This window comes from Stylophora pistillata, chromosome 9 (genome assembly GCF_964205215.1).
Source record: "Stylophora pistillata chromosome 9, jaStyPist1.2, whole genome shotgun sequence".
Lineage (NCBI taxonomy): Eukaryota > Metazoa > Cnidaria > Anthozoa > Scleractinia > Pocilloporidae > Stylophora > Stylophora pistillata.
The window spans coordinates 9807701-9827700 of record NC_142527.1 but is presented as its reverse complement, the minus strand read 5'-3'; the positions used below and the strand labels follow the sequence as shown (position 1 = coordinate 9827700).

General features: G+C 41.4%; 9 non-coding genes across 9 annotated transcripts; 2 read left to right on the top strand and 7 right to left on the bottom strand.

Annotated features, from left to right (window-relative positions):
* Window positions 1–4485: 4485 nt before the first annotated feature.
* Trnat-agu (transfer RNA threonine (anticodon AGU)) lies at window positions 4486–4559 on the top strand. The gene has a single exon. It is a non-coding gene; the product is annotated as a tRNA-Thr (tRNA).
* A 4671-nt stretch (window positions 4560–9230) lies between these two features.
* On the bottom strand, window positions 9231–9303 carry Trnav-aac (transfer RNA valine (anticodon AAC)). The gene has a single exon. It is a non-coding gene; the product is annotated as a tRNA-Val (tRNA).
* Window positions 9304–9941: 638 nt separating this feature from the next.
* Trnap-ugg (transfer RNA proline (anticodon UGG)) lies at window positions 9942–10013 on the bottom strand. Its single transcript has one exon. It is a non-coding gene; the product is annotated as a tRNA-Pro (tRNA).
* A 755-nt stretch (window positions 10014–10768) lies between these two features.
* Window positions 10769–10842, bottom strand: Trnan-guu (transfer RNA asparagine (anticodon GUU)). The gene has a single exon. It is a non-coding gene; the product is annotated as a tRNA-Asn (tRNA).
* Window positions 10843–14454: 3612 nt separating this feature from the next.
* On the bottom strand, window positions 14455–14527 carry Trnav-cac (transfer RNA valine (anticodon CAC)). Its single transcript has one exon. It is a non-coding gene; the product is annotated as a tRNA-Val (tRNA).
* Window positions 14528–16412: 1885 nt separating this feature from the next.
* On the bottom strand, window positions 16413–16485 carry Trnav-aac (transfer RNA valine (anticodon AAC)). The gene has a single exon. It is a non-coding gene; the product is annotated as a tRNA-Val (tRNA).
* Window positions 16486–18550: 2065 nt separating this feature from the next.
* Trnan-guu (transfer RNA asparagine (anticodon GUU)) lies at window positions 18551–18624 on the bottom strand. Its single transcript has one exon. It is a non-coding gene; the product is annotated as a tRNA-Asn (tRNA).
* A 333-nt stretch (window positions 18625–18957) lies between these two features.
* Trnat-agu (transfer RNA threonine (anticodon AGU)) lies at window positions 18958–19031 on the top strand. Its single transcript has one exon. It is a non-coding gene; the product is annotated as a tRNA-Thr (tRNA).
* Window positions 19032–19920: 889 nt separating this feature from the next.
* Window positions 19921–19993, bottom strand: Trnav-cac (transfer RNA valine (anticodon CAC)). The gene has a single exon. It is a non-coding gene; the product is annotated as a tRNA-Val (tRNA).
* Between the last annotated feature and the right edge of the window lie 7 nt (window positions 19994–20000).

Here is a 20000-nt window from a genome sequence, read left to right as displayed (position 1 = left end):
TGAACAATAAATATAATTTTTCTGTCAGGTGTTTTTTTTCGTTCTTTATGTTGTCACCACTCACCCGGCGACTAAAGAAGCTGCCTTCAGTAGGATATAAATCATTGTAAGCTTTCTTGTTAGCCTGTATATGTTGCATTAATCTGCATCTTTTCCAGTCCAGGTGTTGTCGTCAGGAATCTGATAATTCCTTATTAAGTATGAGAGCGATCTTTGCAGTAATGACTACTACTTAAGCAGTCGTGAAAATAGAACCTGACAAAAATTCAGACCTGTACGGGAACCCATGCCCTCTGCTATACCGGCGCAGTGCTCTACCAACTGAGCTAACAAGCCAACTGGGAGCTGGTCATTATGTTGGTTCGTAATAAACTCGTGAAGTGATGAGTCGACGTTTGTGAATATATGGAAATCCTTATATTTATTTCTTTGACCGCAGTTTAGACATATGATTTCCATATATTCACAAATGTTAATTCTCTTGTTATTACACACGCCAAATACGCCGAAGATCAAAGGTTCTAGCCCGGCCAGAACACTATTAGCTTTATATTCTTCACCTCTAAGGTTTTGTCCTCTTTATGTGAGATGTTATTCACGCTCAAAAGTGTATTTTTACTTGAGGTTCACTTAAAGGTAAGTAGCACCTCCATTTAGAATGAGTGTAACAAAAGACTTATCTTGGAGAGTCATGTCACTAGACCAACAGGCCAGACACATTGAAAGTGAAAAGGGTATTTTATTTATTCTTGTTGTAAAAGCGTGTGGATAAACGCTTGTATAACGTCTTTGACATGGATAGGCTAGCGTACTGGCCTTTTTGTCAGAGTCGCATTTAGGAGCATTTCTCACGTCTGATTGAGAACTTCTTTAACTTAGGGACTTAACGTTAGGTACAAGCATACGAGTGGTGTATAGTAAGACTTCAAAACAAGTTGTTAATCTAACAAACAATCGAACATGGTCAGGCAATTATGTTATCACACGACTCGGGCAGTCAGAGGGCCAATAACTAAAATCAACCAATCAAAATGCTCTATTGCCGGTCAATATTCTCTCAGTATTGGACCGGGCACTGTCCCGAATGGTCCCGAATGATACTATACTTGTGTCCCTTTGAACTTCAGTCTTATAATATGTCTTTTATTAACCAAGCTTGCTCGAGACCGTACTGGAAGAATATCGGCCCTCGGTCTTTTTTGTACGGACCGAGATGCGCTCGGTCCGTACTGTCAAGATCTCGAGCCGATATTCTCCCAGTACGGCCCTCGCGCTTGGTTAATAAGATATATGTATTACCATGAGAGTCATTCAGTACCATTCACATCGCACAAGAAAAGGAATGAGTCAATGTAATCACAAATCACCAAACCCTGATGAAGTATTTTGCTTCTTGCTCTGTCAGTTCATTTTTCTTTTTCTACAACCTCACAAAAGCAACATGACTGCTGCCTCAAGATATTGATTAACCCTAAGCTCCCGAGTCATGTAATAACTCAAGATTATAGATTAACCCTTAAACTCCCATGAGTGACCAAGAGAGAGTTTCTCCTTACAATATCAATACAATGTCAAGCAGACAAGTAACGAGAATAAAGAAATATATCAGTCAGGATATTATTAGTCGATCCAACACCAAATTCTCAAAACAAACATCATTAGGAATGTATGGCGGACCCAAGGAGAATTATAAATGAGATCTCGGGAGTGAAATAGTTAAAGCAAATATGTGACAAGTGAGGATCTACAGAAAGGAATAAACCAGGGGAGGGGATGGATAATAAACATCTGAAGGGTCAGAGCCAATAAGCCAATTTTTTTTGTCGGAATAAAAGTGAAGCATTGATTTGGACTCCCCTGCTTCAAGACAAGTTTTTGAAAAAATTGTTTCTGGCAGGGCTCGAACCTGCGTCCTTGAGTTGTACCAATTAGTGGCTTGCTGTGGCCTTTCCTTCAGCATTGACTTAACAGAGGACTCATAACATCCTGTGTGGCATATCTGATGATCGTCCGCGTACATAGACAAGTTAGTTGTTACACAGTACGACAAATCGTTCTGAAATATATTCCAAAGTAAGGGACCTAGAGCGGAACCCTGTGGACAACCTCGGTTAACAGTCCTACTTGAACTGATAATGTCCCCAATTCCTCACCGGTAATTGCGATCACATAGATAACTCTCCAGAAGGCGAACTGTACTGCTTTCAAAACCGTAGGTGTTGAGCTTACTCAGTAATAGCGGTGGATGGAGTGAATCAAACGCTTTTGACATATCAATTGACAGCAAGCTCACAACCAATTTGTCATCTCTTGCATGCATGTCTCTAGCCCTCCACTAGGTGAATCAGAGTTGTGTTACAACTGTGTCCTCTGCGGTAAACCGATGAGTGAACATACATACGGTCTCCAAAGCCGGTAGAGATCTGTGCTCCTATTAGTTGTTCGAAGACTTTGTAAACACAAGGCAAGACAGTTATAGGGCGGTAGTTTTCCTTAGAGGGCTTATCATCCTTTTTGTAAACTGGGGTACAGACTCCACGCTTCCAATCTCTTGGCCAGACACAGTTACGTATACATGAATTAGAGAGAGTAGTAAGTGGTGTGGCCAATTCATCAGCTGCAATTTTCAAAACTTTGGCCGGAATATTGTCACAGCCAGTGGCCTTGTTAGTGTTCAGTGATTCCAAAGCAGTTAGAACTTGTCCTTGTGTGATAGGTTTTACTTCAAGACTGCGTGACCAGTTTACACTTTGCTGTTGTATTCTAAGAACACTTGGATGGTCCTTAAAATGATTTAAGCTTAGCGATGTCACCACCGATCCCATCAGCTACGGTGGAGAAATAATTAACAAGTATTTCAGACACCTGTCTTTAATCTTTAACTGTGGTCCCCTCTACTTTCAGCTGGATGTCTGTGCTCGTTCAGCATTCCTTTTTCAGTTAATGGTAAGGATGTGACTTGATTTCTAACTCGTAGCATACGAGCGCGAAAGCCATCTAACAAAACGGTAACTATTTTTTAACGAGAAAGGAGCCATAGAAATATGCGACAAGGTTAGAACTGATTTGAAAAAAAGCTGTAAAATCAAGTCCATGGGCCGGGTGGGCTTGAACCACCAACCTTTCGGTTAACAGTCGAACGCCCTGACTGATTGCGCCACGGAGATGACTGATTCCTGGGCACTGCTTTGGGTGCAAGCTCTCTAACGTCCATAAACGACAAATACCGATTCGTATTTGTGCACGATCCTCGCAGTAAAGAACACTATGTAAGCAATAGTGAAAACCTGAAATAATTCAGGCCTGTACGGGATTCGAACTACTGACCTCTGCGATACTAGTGCAGCACTCTACCAATTGAGCTAACAAGTCAACTGGGAGCAGGTCATCAAATTAATTCGACATAAACTCGTAAGGCGATAAATCAAGCACAACGAAGATATTAAATTCATCTATCTGAACTGCGGTTATAGAAAGGTATTTGTGCACGATCCTCGCAGTAAAGAATACTATTTAGGTAACAGTGAAAATCAGACCTGAAAAGTTCAGGCCTGTATGGGATTCGAACCACTGACCTCTACGATACTAGCCCATCGCTGTACCAATTGACCACAATTAACCGCAGTTCAGATATATGAATTTCGTATATTCGTTGTGTTTAAAGTGCTACTACGACCAAAAATACACCTTTTCTTTTGTCCTCAGAGGTTGAAAGTACTTACCCTAAGTAGCAATTTGCCAAATATTAAGGCAAAACTCCATCTAGAAGTAATATTATTTTCCCTACAGATTCGCGATCTAAACGGCCGCCATTCTTCGAACTACAGAACTCCGCGCGAAGAAGAAGAAACTGGATCGAGAACGGAAGTGACATCAACGACTCAACAAACGTGGCTAATTTGGTATGCCGAGAGAGAGTTGTTTTTCTGGTTCTGCAGGAAAGAAGGAATAAAATTCGAAAGAATTGTTCCCCGGCTTTCTTTTGCTCATTTCTTGTAAAGGCATGCCTTCGCGACGTTGTCGAAGTGAGTCGATGACGTCACAACTAAAACCGCTGTAGTTATTTTCGCGGGCTCTCCAGTGTGTTATTGGAGCAATGGCGGAAGAAGTTTTAATGTCTTCACGGCGCTGTTTTTAAGGAATAACGTTGTCAAATTTGAGAAACTTACGCTTTTTCTCATAGTTTAGGGTCTAAATGTGAATTTAACACCAGAAAATTGGGAAAATAAAATGCAAAAATTTCGTCGCCGTAGCACTTTAAAAACCGGTTCGTTGGGTTGCTTTATGACAAACATGTATTAACAGAATCAGAATGTTTTGATAACATAACCTTACTATGTCCGTCTACCATTCCATGGTTTTTTTGTCGTTGTTGTTGTTGTTGTTGTTGTTGTTGTTAAACGCACTGTAAAGTTATTAACTCCCACGTTAACACCAAATGTTCTATCCCATACGGAAAATTATTAATTCACCATGACGAACGAAGGCGCCGTAGCTCAGACGGTTAGAGCGCCTGTCCAGTAAACAGGAGGTCATGGGTTCGAATCCCATCGGTGCCTTACGTTTATCTTTTCCTTTTTGATGCATCTAGTATACTTTCATAGTCTTTCCTAATTTATCTCGTTTCCTGCGTCTAAGAGCACTGGTACCAAGAGATGGTTCGTAAACAACAACGATCGAAAGAAAGTGCACGTCTTAAACACGAAGGCACGCTATAAAAGGAGCCTTAGGTCCCACCGGACCATTTGTCAATCAATCATCGTGTGATATAGAACTCTTAGAGTCAAGTCAGCTTGAGCTACAGCTACTCCAAAGCAGTGAACAGCAGGCGCATTCCTCAAAATTGTTTTATGTTTTCATCACAATACAAGAATTTTTGAGATTCCTATTTCCTTTCTCCAATGGAAACTGTCTTTATTTGTGGCGGTAAATTTAAGATCGAAGTAGGTGGTCCGCATGTTACCTCATGCCACCATGTTGGTGGAAGCAAACAATAGATATATTGAATATATGAACTTCATATATTCTTCGTATCTAATAGATATCTCACTAGCTCCTTTTGCATTTAAATTTGACCCGCACACGTCAACGGTGAGTGACAAATGAGCCTAGGTCTTCTCAGGGAAGACTTCCTTCTATGTGTCTTCGTGTTTAAGAAACGAACAGAAAATCAATAACACTCCAAATCGAATTAAACAGGTGACAACTGCCTGAATGTTTCCAAGCGGAAGTCAAAGGAAAAATGGTGAAAATGGTGAAAAGTAGCTCAAATAAAGGAAACTTTATTCTCAATGGATTCAGAAATTTTTTTTGTCGAAAGCTCAAGACATGACCAAAACACATCTTTCTTTATCTCATCACCAAGCTCAGAAGTTTTCACCTTTCTTAATCGTTTTGCACACATGAAAATTTCCACATTACTGATCCTAGCAGTAGGCAGACCCGGTGTCACGTGTGTGCGTAGCGATGACCCAGCGCACCATGGTGTCCATATGTTCTTAACTTATTTGTTCAAGAACCTCTAGTGGTCTATTTTATGACTTTTATTGATCCGTATGAAGTCCATCTCCAGTCGAAACCCAGAAAGGGCTCCTTTCAAAACCCAATCACAGCCGTTCGAGAACAAAACGTGAATGATAGCCAGAAATTCATCACGCAAACAAAATGGTTCACTAATCATGTTTAATTCAGTTCTTAATTCACGCCTCACGTTTAAATCAAAATATTCATATTTATTTATTTCATTCACGTGGACATGAAAAGAGCCTATCATCTTTTATCATGATTCACTAATAAAAAAAATCGAATTGTGATTTCACAAGAGAAAACATCTCCCAATCACGCTTTACGTAAACAATATAGGGGACCCTTAAGGCAGGAACAAACATCTGAAGCGTGCTACACGGAATTACCAGAATTCTACTGAAAATTTTGAACGCATTTCAATATGGCCTGTTTATTATAGTGCCTCATCAACGCAAATGTTACCTTTGGTTCCAAACAGATCCTCTAACTGATCATTTTGTGCTACGGGAGAGACCATTAGAAGCCTTAAAGCCAACAAAATGGAACACAATCTTGGAAATCAAAATCATATTAGTACATATTAGGAGCCCATTTGTCTACGCACAAATTTTGATGTGTCCACTGGCTGAGAGCGAGTCAATTTCGTACCAAACTGCAAAAAGTTGAATTTCGGCTGGACTGTAAATCTTCACAAGGAATTACATGATACGCAAGAATTCGAATTTCGAAAGATTCGTTAAAAGTTGCACATAAGAGAACTAAAATGAAAATACTTAAAGTTCAATTGGTAAACGACATGACTTACTTCTGTGGCATTATATAGCCAAATTGTTTTCCGATCAGAAAATAAAAAGCGGTTCAGCAAGCAGTTCAATAGGTAAGCGAGGAAAACGTACTTATAAACTGAACGCGCGGTCAAAACTGTTTCACTTGTGGATCAAAAGATAATCATCTGACTTTAACGGCGATGCCTTAAACTGTTAATCACAAATCAATTATCTATCAAACGTCAATCAATGTGTTAACTTTAACATTTATATCAATATTCAAAGTGGTTATCAAGTCACCTGGCATATTATTTCTCCCGTGATGTCTAATAAACCCCTTCTTAAAGGACATTTTATCTGATTTTATCTCCTCTTTTAATCTTAGCAAATTTTATTCAACTTTGTAATTTTATTTGAAATGTGTATATGTAAATTTTAGAGAAACCAGGGCCCCTAAGGATACCAGCCTCGCAGCTGACTGGGCCACCCTGGCTAAATAAAGTTGTCTTGTCTTGTCTAATAAAAAGGAAGTTGCAAATTCTTCGAGAACTACAAACTTACATTTGATTTAAGGCTGAAAGTTTCTAAAGAAACTGTCGTGCGGCATCGGTGTGCGTAACAAGGTAATTTGGTTATATCAACTAAGTTGAAATTGTAAATTGGCCACCGTAACGAATAAAAAAGCTGACGTTTCTAGCGTTAGCTCTTCGTTTTTCTTACAATTTGTTACTTCGTCTTTCTTACAATTTCAACTTAATTGATATAACCAAATCTTTAATATTCCAGAAACTTCTTTCATGTGACTCAGCAGTTTCCAAAAATAGTACAACTTGTAATACGCTATAAATAGTAATAGAACGTTCTAGATAACTAAAGTAAATGTATAAAAGCTGGCTTGTGAGAAGTACAAAAGAGATTTGCCCGAGGGCTTACCCTCGTGGCTTGCTGACTGAACTTTTGGAAGCTATGATATGACGAGGCTATGACCTTTTGACCTTGCGATATCCGAAGAGAAGAAAGAGATGAAAAAGACGATAGTCGAGAGAGGAAGAAGATAGAGAATACAGAGTTTACTATGGAGTCCTCCGGAATTGTTTCTGTACAAGGAAAGAATGCGATAATTCAAGAAAGCCAAGCGCTGTGGTCTTCAGTCGGCAGATGTTGGAATTGGAAGTTGATCAAGACGACGAACACTTACACGGGATGAAGGATTGTAAGCCTGCTTTATAAAGTGCTTAGCTTAATCTTTAACCTAAGTAAATTAGACAATGTAAAACTAATTAAATAATAGTTAAAATGGGTAACTGCTTGTTGTTACATTTTTGTTGCGTGCCATATATCGTACTCGGGAGTCTATTTTCATGTATGCTTTGTTAGCGGACATTAGTTGGTCATTCGTGCACGTAATACGGAAAATAACGTTACAAATCTTACTTGTTTATCTCGTAAGTAAACGATGGTAAATTAATACCCCAAGCGCTTTCCGAGCTACCCGATTCTTCTCCCACTGCTTTCACGCTTATAAAACAGGAAACGAGCAAAAGGAGGAAGGTCTGACGAGGTTCAATCTGCTCCTTGTTCGACAATTTACATATCAAAACAAAGGAAATTTGTTCTTCTCTTTTATTTTGGTGGTATATTTTCAATTTGCGCTTGCGTAAGAGAGAAATCGCCCAAGACTCCTTGCTCGGTCTTGTTTTGACCACGAACGCCTTCTTAATTTTGACGGACCCGCTCGGGAAAAGGTGAAAATGACGAGGGAAAAACTTTACTTTGTAGTACGAAAATACACAAAATGGAAAGCCATGATGTTATAGTTCAATATTTCGGTGGTACATTGTTAACTTTTTATACAGAGAGTCGGCAAGATGATATAACATCCAAAAGTCGCACTTGATTTGAGTGGGCCGAAGAAGTGGGCGTGGTCACGAAATTCAGTAAGAGACTATTTGTACCCCGTGAGTTTGATATGAGGAAGAGTAAAAAATGGTAAATAATCCTCACCGGCGAAAAATCCTGGTCTAAAGCATGACAGCCGGGGATACTCACCACCATACTACTGAGAAACTCGGTCCTTAGTGTGTATCTGTTTCAGTCCAAAGTTGTTCTCCATAATCAGATAATTCCCTTATTACATACACCAAACACGCCGAGGATCACAGGTTCTAGCCCTTCCAGAACACTATTAGCTTTATATTCTTCATCTCTAAGGTTTTGTCATCTTTATGTGAGACGTAATTCACGCCTAAAAGCGTATTTTTACTTAAAGTTCGCTCAAAGGTAAGTAGCACTTACATTTAGAATGGGTGTAACAGAAGACGTAGTTTTTTTATTATTGCTCAGCAACCTGTCCACTGACCAGTAACACAACAAACTTCGGCTCACAATAATGCTGCAATCAAATCAAAGTAGAATAGAGGACGCAGGGGTCAATCTTCCGCGCATGTGCGACTTTTGTAGCAGATAGGTTGTGGCGTGCTTTCAGGTTATCACAAGTTGTTTTAAAGGAGTTCTAGGCAACAACACAAGCCACTAAGTCGCGGTGTTTCAAAAGCGTAGACCGTTTTCCAAGAGAGTTCAAAATATTACAGGGCAACATGGATTCTATTTGTTGAAGAGCTGAGAGATGATATATCCTAAACTGCAAAAGATGCGAATCCACGAATTTCTACATGACCCTTTATAAAAGCATGTAATGTATTAAAACTGGGTTTGTCACCAGGTGGGTACATTCAAAAATATATTTGAAAATACAAATTAAGTTACAATGGTTTCTGAGATAAGTAATAATAAAAATGTTTCCGACGTTTCGGTCGCAATCACGGACCTTGTTCAGGGGAAGTGAAAGAAAACATTTTATGCAAAAGCGCAGATATAAACAAGACCCTGATTAAAATTCAAGGTACGTGTCACTTCACTGCGCTTTTGCACGTAATATGTTTCTGGCAGGGCTCGAACCTGCGACCTTCCGCGTGTTAGGCGGATGTGATAACAACTACACTAAAGAAACGACCCTGGAATAAGATCAAAAAGTCTTAGGCTCCATTACGCATTGTAATCCAATATATATTTTAACTCGCGCGCGATTGGTCAAAACGCATCACTTGTCCAAATATCCCCCCGACTAAATCTGGGGGGATATTAGAGGACATACACCAAGTGACGTACAATACGGAGAAATCTGCGCTTAAAATGTTACTCAACATAAGAAACAGAAGAGGGAACAAGTTTTTTTTGTTCATAAAATCGTCTGAGAAAACACTGTCAACATCCCGCGCCGTAAGCAGCAAGCTGTTTCTAATTAGAATTCCTCCCGTTAATAAAATATTTGAAGGACACTAAACACAATAGTCTCCATTTGGCACGAAAATATGTTCGTATATTTCACCTTCAGTGGACATTATCCGTTGCTCGAAGCTCACGGTTTTCCTCGAGCTTCGCTTTCGAACAACTCTTCGCGTCTTGGAACACATAATTACCGCGGATAGATATCACACCATATCTTGTATTTATCGCGTCGAGTTCAAAGTCTGCTCAGATCAAAATTGAGAAATATATCATACGGTAGTTTTGTCCCCATAAATTCTTCTTAGGAAAGTTCGACTTGCCGGTCTGATTTAGAAGATTTTTCCAAAAATACCGCCCCGCGGGCCTGTCCGGGAGTCGAACCCGGGACCTCTCGCACCCAAAGCGAGAATCATGCCACTAGACCAACAGGCCGGACATACCTGAGAAGAGGATATTGATCGTTGTCATAAAAGCAGTTGGGAAATCACCTCTGCCAGAGTAATCATGGAGAGACTAGCGTTACTGGCCCATTGATCAGAGTTGCACTTCGGAGCTTTTTTTTAAGTCTGAATGACAACTTCTTAAAACATAGGGTCGTATAGTAAGACTTAAAAACGAGCTGTTAATCTGACGAGAATCAAAGATGATCACTGAAAATACCATAATCGCTATTTAAGAATTACAGCAGCTTCGCTCTACTGTGGAACCAGAGTTCCAATATACCCTCGGCCAGAAGGCTCTAAAGAAAGGAATGAGCCATTGCTATTAAAAATAAAACTACCAAACTCCAAGATCTTAGGTCGGCCATCTGAGATTGTCAGGAGGTATCGTCGCAGCAAAGGGCTATTCAAAGTTTACCCAGCGCCTGGCATTGTAGTTAGAATGAGGAGCTGTACGAACCAACATCTACTTCAGGTAGAAACCCACAAATAAGTCAGACCACGCAGGCTACCATCAATCTCACCAATGAAACAAGCTTCTCCGTCAGGAGTTGGGGTGCGTACATCACATAACTGACTGACCTGTAATGACGCGCAACCTATAAAACATGGAAACTAAAGTATTCCAGGCTACTTTCTCTTTTTAGCTAAATGATAACGATGTAACTTGATTTCTAACAAGAAGAATGTGAGCATCAAAGTCATCTAACAGAACGGTTAAGGACTTGAAAATAAAATGCAAAATTACGTCCCCGGGTGGGCTTGAACCACCAACCTTTCGGTTAACAGCCGAACGCGCTGACCGATTGCGCCACGGAGACTACTGGTTATGTGAAAACACAAAAATCTTTCGCAGTTGGTCTCATTGCCTGCGATTAAGTGTACTGGTAGCAAGAGGTGATTAGTAAACAACAAGGACCGAAAGAGAGCATACGTCTTCAGAAACAACCAGAATCAATAACACTCCAAATCGAGTAAAATAAGCGCCATCTGTCTGAACGTTCTCAAGCATAAGTTAACATGATGCAGTAAATGGTTTGAACCCGGGGGTAACATGTGAAGGTGTAGTCTGATCGTCCGGGTGAGTGTAGTCCTGAGAAGGACTGTTGTCGGTGGTCCCTTGACTCTGATGATGACTTCCGCACAGGTTGTCGAAACGTCAGTCACTACCACCGACAACAGTCTTTCTCAGGACTACACTCACCCGGACGATCAGACTACACCTTCACATAAGTTAACATGATAATGGTAGAATGTAGCCAACCAAAGAAAATTTGATCCCCTGTCGAAAGCTCATGATAAGATAAAAAACGTCTTTCTTTATCTCATTACCAAGCTCAGATTTTATAATCTTTCTTAATCTTTTTACACACATGACCCTTTCAACATTGCTGATACTAGCAGTATGCAGAACGCATGTCACGTGTGGGCTCAGCGATGACCCAGCCCAACCATGGTGTTTATATGGCTCAGTGGACACGTTCACGCAAAATTCGAGACAACCATATTGAATAGATATTTTAGTTGTTCTAGGTTTGACCAGTCTTACGCGACAAAAGATGACGTAATGTCTCCTTAATTGTTCAAAAACCTTAAGTGGTCTGTTTTATGACTTTTATCGATCCGTATGAAGTCCATCTCCGGCCAGTCCAAACCCAGAAAGGGCTCCTATTAAAGCCTAATCACAGCCGTTCGAGGACAAAACGTGCATAACAGCAAGAAACTCAACACGCTAAACAAAATGGTACACGGATCATGTTTAATGTAGTTCTTAATTCACGGGTCATGTTTAAATCAAAATATTAATTTACGTGGACATGAAAGGAGCTTATCATCTTTTATCACGATTCACGAATGAAAAAAGTCGAATCGCGGTTCACAAGGAAAAAATTCTGAAATTTTGGGATGTCATTGGTCCTGATCTCGTTACTGTCCTCAACTCTTGCTTTTTGTCTGGTTCTCTTTCCCTCTCTCAGCGCAGAGGGGTAATGACGCTTGCTTTTAAGAAGGGGGATCGCCTCGATCCTCGTAACTGAAGACCCATATCACTGCTGAATGTGGATTATAAACCAGCGGCGAGAACCATCGCCGGTCGCCTTTTTGGTGTCGTCCATTTAGTTGTCAATCGTGACCAAACATGTGGTGGCCCTGGTCGATACATTGGGGAAAACGTTGCGCTTCTCAGAGATGTCACCTACGCAGAGTCCTCTGGGACCCCCATTGCGGTGCTCTCTCTTGATCAGGAGAAGGCCTTCGACAGAGTCGTCTGGGGTTTTATGCGGTCCACTTTGCTGGCTATGGGCTTCGGCCCCTCTTTTATTTCCTGGGTCGACCTTTTCTATAATCGAGTTCAGAGCGCGGTCAATGTCAATGGCTATCTAACATCCTTCTTTAGTCTTTCTCGTGGTGTTAGGCAGGGGTGTCCACTGTCACCCCTCCTACATGTTCTGGTTTCGGAGGTTTTGGCCTGTAATATCCGCGCCAATCCCCGTATCTGCGGCTTGAATCTCCCGGGTTGTCCCCCCGTGTCTCCCATCTCTCAATACGCTGATGACACTTCGTTAATTTTGACATCTGACGATGCCATCAAGGCCGCTTTCGAGGTTTACACTCTGTTCGAGAAGGCGTCTTGTTCGAAACTTAATATCGCAAAGTCCAAGGGTCTCTGGTTGGGCGGGTGGCGTGGCCGTTCTGTCCTCCCCGTCCTCTTTGACTGGTCAGCATCAATCCTCAAGATCCTCGGCATCTTCATCGGCCCTGAGAATCTGGACGAAGAGAACTGGCGCCTACGCATTAATGCGATGAGTCGTGTTCTCCAATCCTGGCGTTGTCGCTTCCTGTCCTTTACCGGCAAGGCTTTGGTGGTCAATGCCCTCGCCCTCTCCCGGGTTTGGTATGTGGCCTCCCTTGTCCACATGCCGGCCTGGGTGGAGAAAGAACTCTCTCGTTCTGTTTTCTCTTTCTTTAGGTCCGGTAAGCGCGAACTCGTTGCGCGCTCCTCTGTGTCGCAGCCTCCTCTGCTTGGTGGTTTCTCAGTAGTCAACGTAAAATACAAAGTATGGGCTCTTCTTGGTCACTGGGTCAGGAGGTTCGCCTCCTCCTTATCTGGTTGGTGTTATTTTTTGTCTTTCTGGTTTCTCTCGTCCTTTGGTGTTTCCTCCCCCCCCCAGTTGTTTTCTCCCGCCCCTTGTCTTTTGACCACCGAGCCTTGCCGCCCTTTTATCAGTCCTTAGTCTTGGCGTGGCGTGGGCTCAAAGGCTCCTTTGCACCGTCAAAGAATTCTTTGGTTATTGGGTCGTCCCTGACCTGTACTCAGGTTGCAGAGATATCTACTAAATCTAGCTATCTCTACCTTCTCTCCGAGAACACGACTCCACCGCATTGCATAGGAAAGTTTCAAGATTTGTATCCCCGTCTGGACTGGCCTGCAACATGGCGCTCCCCATCGCTTTTCAACCTGGATCACAAGGTCATCGATCTCAACTGGAAAATAGCGCACGGCGTCCTTTACACTGCCCAGCGTCTCTCTTCCTTTGGTCTGACTGTCCCATTACCATGTTTTTGTGGCGTTCCGGTAGAGTCACTTGAGCACTTGTTCTTTTCCTGTCCACTTGCTCAGAGTGTCCTCTCCTGGGTGCAGTCTCTCATGTTTTGCTACTCTTCTATGTGTCCTGTTCTTTTTCCCCGTCACGTACTCTTTGGTTTTCGCTCAGACGAGCTTGCTGTCATTCCCCACATTTTTGTCTATACGCTCAACGTTTCTAAGTTTTGTATCTGGCAGTCCCGTAATATTTTCCGTCTTCGTAACTGTCGTCCTGGCGCTGTGGTGGTCATCGCTTCCATTAAGGCCCGTCTGAACCCGTGGAACCATCGCTGCTGTAGTGAACAACTCTCACGTCTTCTCTATCTGATTGCTTCGCCCTTCTCTCCCAAGCTTGAGTGAGTGTGTCTTTTGAGTCTCTTGTGCTGGGTCTCCTTTATTGGTGTACTGCACAGTGGCTCCTTCATGTTCTTTGTATCCGTCTTGTGTTGTGTATCCCTTGTGCTGGGTCTCCTTAGTTCGTGTACTGCACAGGGACCGTTTTGTCCTGTAGCCCACGCGAGTGTGTCAATTTTTGGTGCGTGTGTGGTAATTTTTAAGTGAGGTGGGGTTCGATTCCCCAACGAAGTTGGTGTCTGGTGACCCTCAGTTTGTGGTGGACCCAGCCTGTAGGCATTGCACCCCCGCCTAGAGTTGGATCGGACGTGTGGTCGGCAGGCATTGCACCACCCTCACGGGAGCCTGGCCGTTCGCCTCAAACACAAAAATAACTTCACGCAAAAAGTATAGGGGCTCTTTAAGGCAAGGACAAACATCTAAAGTGTGTTACATAAAAGGAGAATAACCCCTCTCGGCCACTCATTGCCTTTTGCTCTAAGTTTTCTAAATGAATTGTTTCTGGCAGGGCTCGAACCTGCGATCTTCCGCGTGTGAGGCGGACGTGATAACCACTACACTACAGAAACCAGATGCTTACCTACTATCAAAAAATTTAAACGTATTTCAATATGGCCTGTTTATTAAAGTGTCTCATCAACGCAAATGTTACCTTTGGTTCCAAACAGATCCTCCAACTGATCATTTGTGCTACGTGAGAGGCCATTGAAAGCTTCCATGCCAACAAAACGAAACACAATCTTAGAATTCAAATAATATTTTATGAATACTTCATAATAGGAGCCAATGTGTCTAAGCACAAATTTTGATATGTCCACTAGGCTAAGCGCAGAAAGTTGAATTTGGTAGCAGAAATTGCTTCGAGGAAAATGGTTCACCTTCATCAATTGGCTGAACTGCAAGTCTTTATTCGATCTAAAAAGACAGTAATCACGTGATTCACAAGAAATTTGGAAGGATTCATGAAAATTGCGTAGAAGAGAGCTAAAATGAAAATACTTAAAGTTAAATTGGTAAAAGACAACTTACTTCTGTGGCATGATCGATCCAACCAAATTGTTTCCCGAGCAACGAAAATTAAAACAAGCGGTTCAGCAAGCAGTTCAACAGGTAAGCGAGGGAAACGTACTTATAAACCGAATGCGTGGTCAAAACTGTATCACTTATGGATCAAAGGATAATTATTTGACTTAAACGGCTATGCCTTAAACTGTTAATCAAAAATCAATAATAAATCAAATGTCAATAAAAGTGTTAACTTTAACATTTATGTCAATATTCAAAGTGGGTTATCCAGTCACCAAGCAAATTATTTCTCGCGCTAATAAAAAGTCACTTGCAAATTCTAATAAAAAGGCAGTTGCAAATTCCTCAAGAATCCCTCAAGAATCCCAAACTTGGATTTGATTACTCTTGTTAACAATCTTTTAGTCCATGAAATATTCGACGAGTCCTAATAATTTTGAACCAATTGATCTTCGAATTAAAAGAAAACCCATTTTAATACTTTTGACCTCCAGGTATCACCTAGTACTCGGAAACAGGAGAAAGACAAAAAGTGCACCTCCCCGGCGGGAAATAGATCTCTGGTCTCCTGCGTGACAGGCGGCGATACTCACCACTATACTTCCAAGGAACTCGATACGCATTGAGGGGGAATTGGAATGGGCGGAGAGTAAATAATATTTGTTAACAGATGTTTTTTTAGTTATTTCTGTGTTCACGACTCACCCGACTAAAGAAGGCGCCTTCAGTAGGAAATAAATTAATGTTAGCTTTCTTGTTAGACTGTGTATGTTAAATTAATTTGCATCTATTTCACTCCACGTGTTGTTGTCAGGGGTCTTATAATTCCCTCATTATTACATACACCAAACACGCCGAATATCACAGGTTCTGGGCCTTCCAAAACACTATAAGCTTTATATTCCTTGCCTCTAAGGTTTTTTCCTCTTTATGTGAGATGTAATTCACACCTAAAAGTGCATTTTGACCGTAAACTCACTTCAAGGTAAGTAGCGCTTCCATTTAAAATGAGTTTAACAAAACACGTAGGCTTTTTGATTATTGCTCAGCAACCCGTTCGCTGACCGTAACGTAACAAATTTCGGCACATAATAATGCTGCATTTAAACCAGAGTAGACTAGAGGACACAGTAGTCAATCTTCTGCGCATGTGTAACCTTTGTCCTAGATAGGTGGTGGCATGCTTTCAGGCTGTCAAAGCCAAGTAGTCTCAAAGGAGTTCTAAGCAGCCACACAAGTCATTAAGTCGCGGTGTTTCAAAAGCGTGGAACTTTTTCCTACACAGCTAAAAAAAAATACAGGACAACATGGATTCTATTTGTTAGAGAGCTTAGAGATGATATATCCTAAACTGCAAAAAATTATCGACAAATTTCCACATGACCCTTCACAGAAGAACGTTAGTCGCTGTTCAGTTGGTAATTAATGTGTTTCTGGCTGGGCTTGAACCTGCGACCTTCCGCGTGTTGGGCGGATGTGATAGCCACTACACTACAGAAACCACCCTATAGATAAACGGAAAGTCTCAGTGTCCATTACGCATTAAAATCCAAAAAATATTTTTGCTCGCGCACGATTGCTCAAAATGCATCATTTCTCCAAATATCCTCCGTGTAAATCTGAGGGATGTCAGAGGATATACCCCAAGTGAAGGCCAATATAGAGAACTCTGCGCTTAGAATGTTACTCAAGATAAGAAACAGAGGAGGGAACAAGTTTTCCCTCACGTTGAAAACTATTTGAAGGACACTAAACACAATAGCCTCCATTTGGCGCGAAACTATGCTCGTATATTTGTCCTTGGACATTATCTGTTCCTCGAGCTTCACTATTGAACAACTCTTCGCGTCTCCGAACAGCTAATGTCCGCGGATAATTATTAATATCCGAGCCTAATGTAGGCTGTTTTTTACATATCTGCAGCAGATATTGTATTTATTATGTCGAGTTCAAAGTCTGCTCAGTTTCTAAGCTCTTCGTCCATGTCTCAAACTTTTGCAAACTTAGAAAAAAAATGAGATATATATCGTATCTTAATTTAGTCGCCATAAATTCTTCTAAGGGAAGTTTGACTTGCCGGTCCGTTAACTTTTAGAAGATTTTTCCAAAATTACAACCAACCGGGCCTGTCCGGTAGTCAAACTCGGGATCTCTCGCACCCGTAGCAAAAATCATGCCACCAGACCAACAGGCCGGACATAACTATAACAGATGAGGAGAGGGAATTCATCGTTGTCATAAAAGCAGGTGGCAAATCACCTGTACCACGACTTATCATAGAGAGACTAGCGTTATTGGCCCATTGACCAGAATTGCTCTTCGAAGAATTTTTTAAGTCTCAATGACAACTTCTTTAACTTAGGGTCGTATCCATGAAAATAAAAGGAGTGTACAGTAAGACAATATAACTTGTCAGTCTGACAAAGAATCAAAGATTATCCCTAAAAGTACCATAATCTTCAAGACTTACAACGGCTTCGCTCTACTGTGGAACAAAAGCTCAAACATAGCCTCGGGCAGAAGGCTCTAAAGAAAGGAATAAGCCACTGCTATAAAAAGAAACTAGCAAACCCTAAGATCTTAGGTCGGCCATCTGAGATTGTCAGGAGGTATGTGGTCGCAGCAAACGGCTTTTCAAAGTTTACCCAGCTCCTGGCATGGTAGTTTGAAAGAGGAACTGTACGAACCAACATCTACTTCAGGTAGAAACCAACAAATAAGTCAGACCACGCCTCTACCATCAATCTCACCAATGAAACAAGCTTCTACATTAGGAGTAAAGGTGCGCACATCAAATAACTGACCGACATGTAATGACGCTCAGCCTGGAAACTAGGGTATTCCAGATGAATAAAGGCTGATAGTTTCGAAAGAAACTGTTTGGGGCTGCGTCGGTGGGGGTAACGAAATAATTTGGATATATCAACAAAGTTGAAATGGTAAATTGGCCACCGTAACGATTACAAAAGCTGACGTTTCGAGCGTTAGCCCTTCGTCGGAGCGAATAGAGGAATTGTGGGTTGTGTGTGCAGAAAATGGAGCTATGTTATTGGTGGGAACATGGCAACGAGAAAAACAAGAATAAATTAGTGGAATGAAAAGTGTTCGTTGATACCTGTGGGATTTAGACTGCCGGTTTTAAAGATGAGCTTTTGTTCAAGGTCGGCTTTTGTTCAAGGTCGGCCATCTGAGATTCTCGGGAGGTATCCTCGCCGCAAACGGCTATTCAAAGTTTACCCAGCTCCAGGCATGGTAGTTTGAATGAGGAACTGTACGAACCAACATCTACTTCAGGTAGAAACCCACAAAAAAGTCAGTCCACGCCGGCTACCATCAATCTCACCAATGAAACAAGCTTCTCCATTAGGAGTAAGGGTGCGCACATCACATAACTGACCGACATGTAATGACGCTCAGCCTATAAAACATGAAAACTAGGGTATTCCAGGCTACTTTTTCTTTTTAGCTAAATGATAAGGATATGACATGATTTCTAACAAGAAGAATGTGAGCATCAAAGCCATCTAACAGAACGGTTAAGGATTTGATAATAAAATGCAAAATTACGTCCCTGTGTGGGCTTGAACCACCAACCTTTCGGTTAACAGCTGAACGCGCTGACCGATTGCGCCACGGAGACGACTTTTGATGTAATGAAGTAATGATAGATCGGGTGTAAAAACTGCTTGAAGATCTCTAACGTCCAAAAACGACAAACACCAGTTCGTTGGACTGCTTTATGAGAAGCGTTCGGCAAACATATTACCGTGATTAGAGCAGTTTTATAACAAAACCTTACTATGCCTGTTTACCATTCCTTGGTTTCCTGTTTTTTTGTTTTTCGTTTTTTATTTTGTTTTTTTTGTTATACGCAATATAAAGTTTGTAAATTTTGGCCACTTCTATCTTTAAAATTAGCCCCACTTTAACACCAGATTAGAAGACAAAAAATTAATGGCTAATGACCAACGGAGGCGCCGTAGCTCAGATGGTTAGAGCGCCTGTCTAGTAAACAGGAGGTAGTGGGTTCAACTCCCATCGGCGCCTTTTGTTTCATCACTTTTTTATTTGCATCTAGTACACTTTCATAAGTTGCCTGCGTATAATTTTACTGGTAGCAAGAGGTGGTTCCTAAACAACAACGACCGAAAGAGAGCATACGTCCTTTGAAACAACCAGAAAATCATTAACACTCCAAATCGAGTTAAATAAGAGGCATTTGTCTGAATGTTCTCAAGCGCAAGTCAACATGACAATGGAAGAATGTAGCTCAACCAGAGAAAACTTGATTTCCCCAGGGAACTCAGAACTTTTTATTGTCGAAAGCTCATGTTTAGACAAAAAAACGTCTTTCTTTATCTCATTAACAAGCTCAGATTTTAAAATCTTTCTTAATCTTTTTACACACATGACCCTTTCGATATTGCTGGTACTAACAGTATGCAGAACGCGTGTCACATGTGGGCTCAGCGAAGACCCAGCGCAACCATGGTAACCCTGTGGCTCAGTGGTAGAGTCTGAAAGTAAGACTTTTATTGATCCGAATAAAGTCCATCTCCAGTCGAAACGCAGAAAGGGCTCTTTTTAAGCCTAATCAAGGCCGTTCGAGAAAAAAACCTGCATAATAGCCAGAAACTAATCACGCAAAACAAAATGGTTCATAAATCATTTCAGCTCTTAAACGTCTAAATCAAAATATTCGTTCACGTGTACATGAAAAGAGCTTATCATCCTTTATCACGATTCACGAATGAAAAAGATCGAATCGAAATTCACAAGGGAAAAAATATCCAAAAAGTATACGGGACCCTTAGGGCTAGGACAAATGTCTGAAGTATGCTACATAAGAGAGTATCCCCTCTCGGCTACTTTATTGTATAAATAAAATGAAGCCTCGGGCCCTCCTTGCCATTTGCTCAAGGTTTTCCAAGAAAAATGTCTCTGGCAGGGCTCGAACCTGCCACTTTCCGCGTGTGAGGCGCACGCGATAACCACTACACTACAGAAACCAGATGC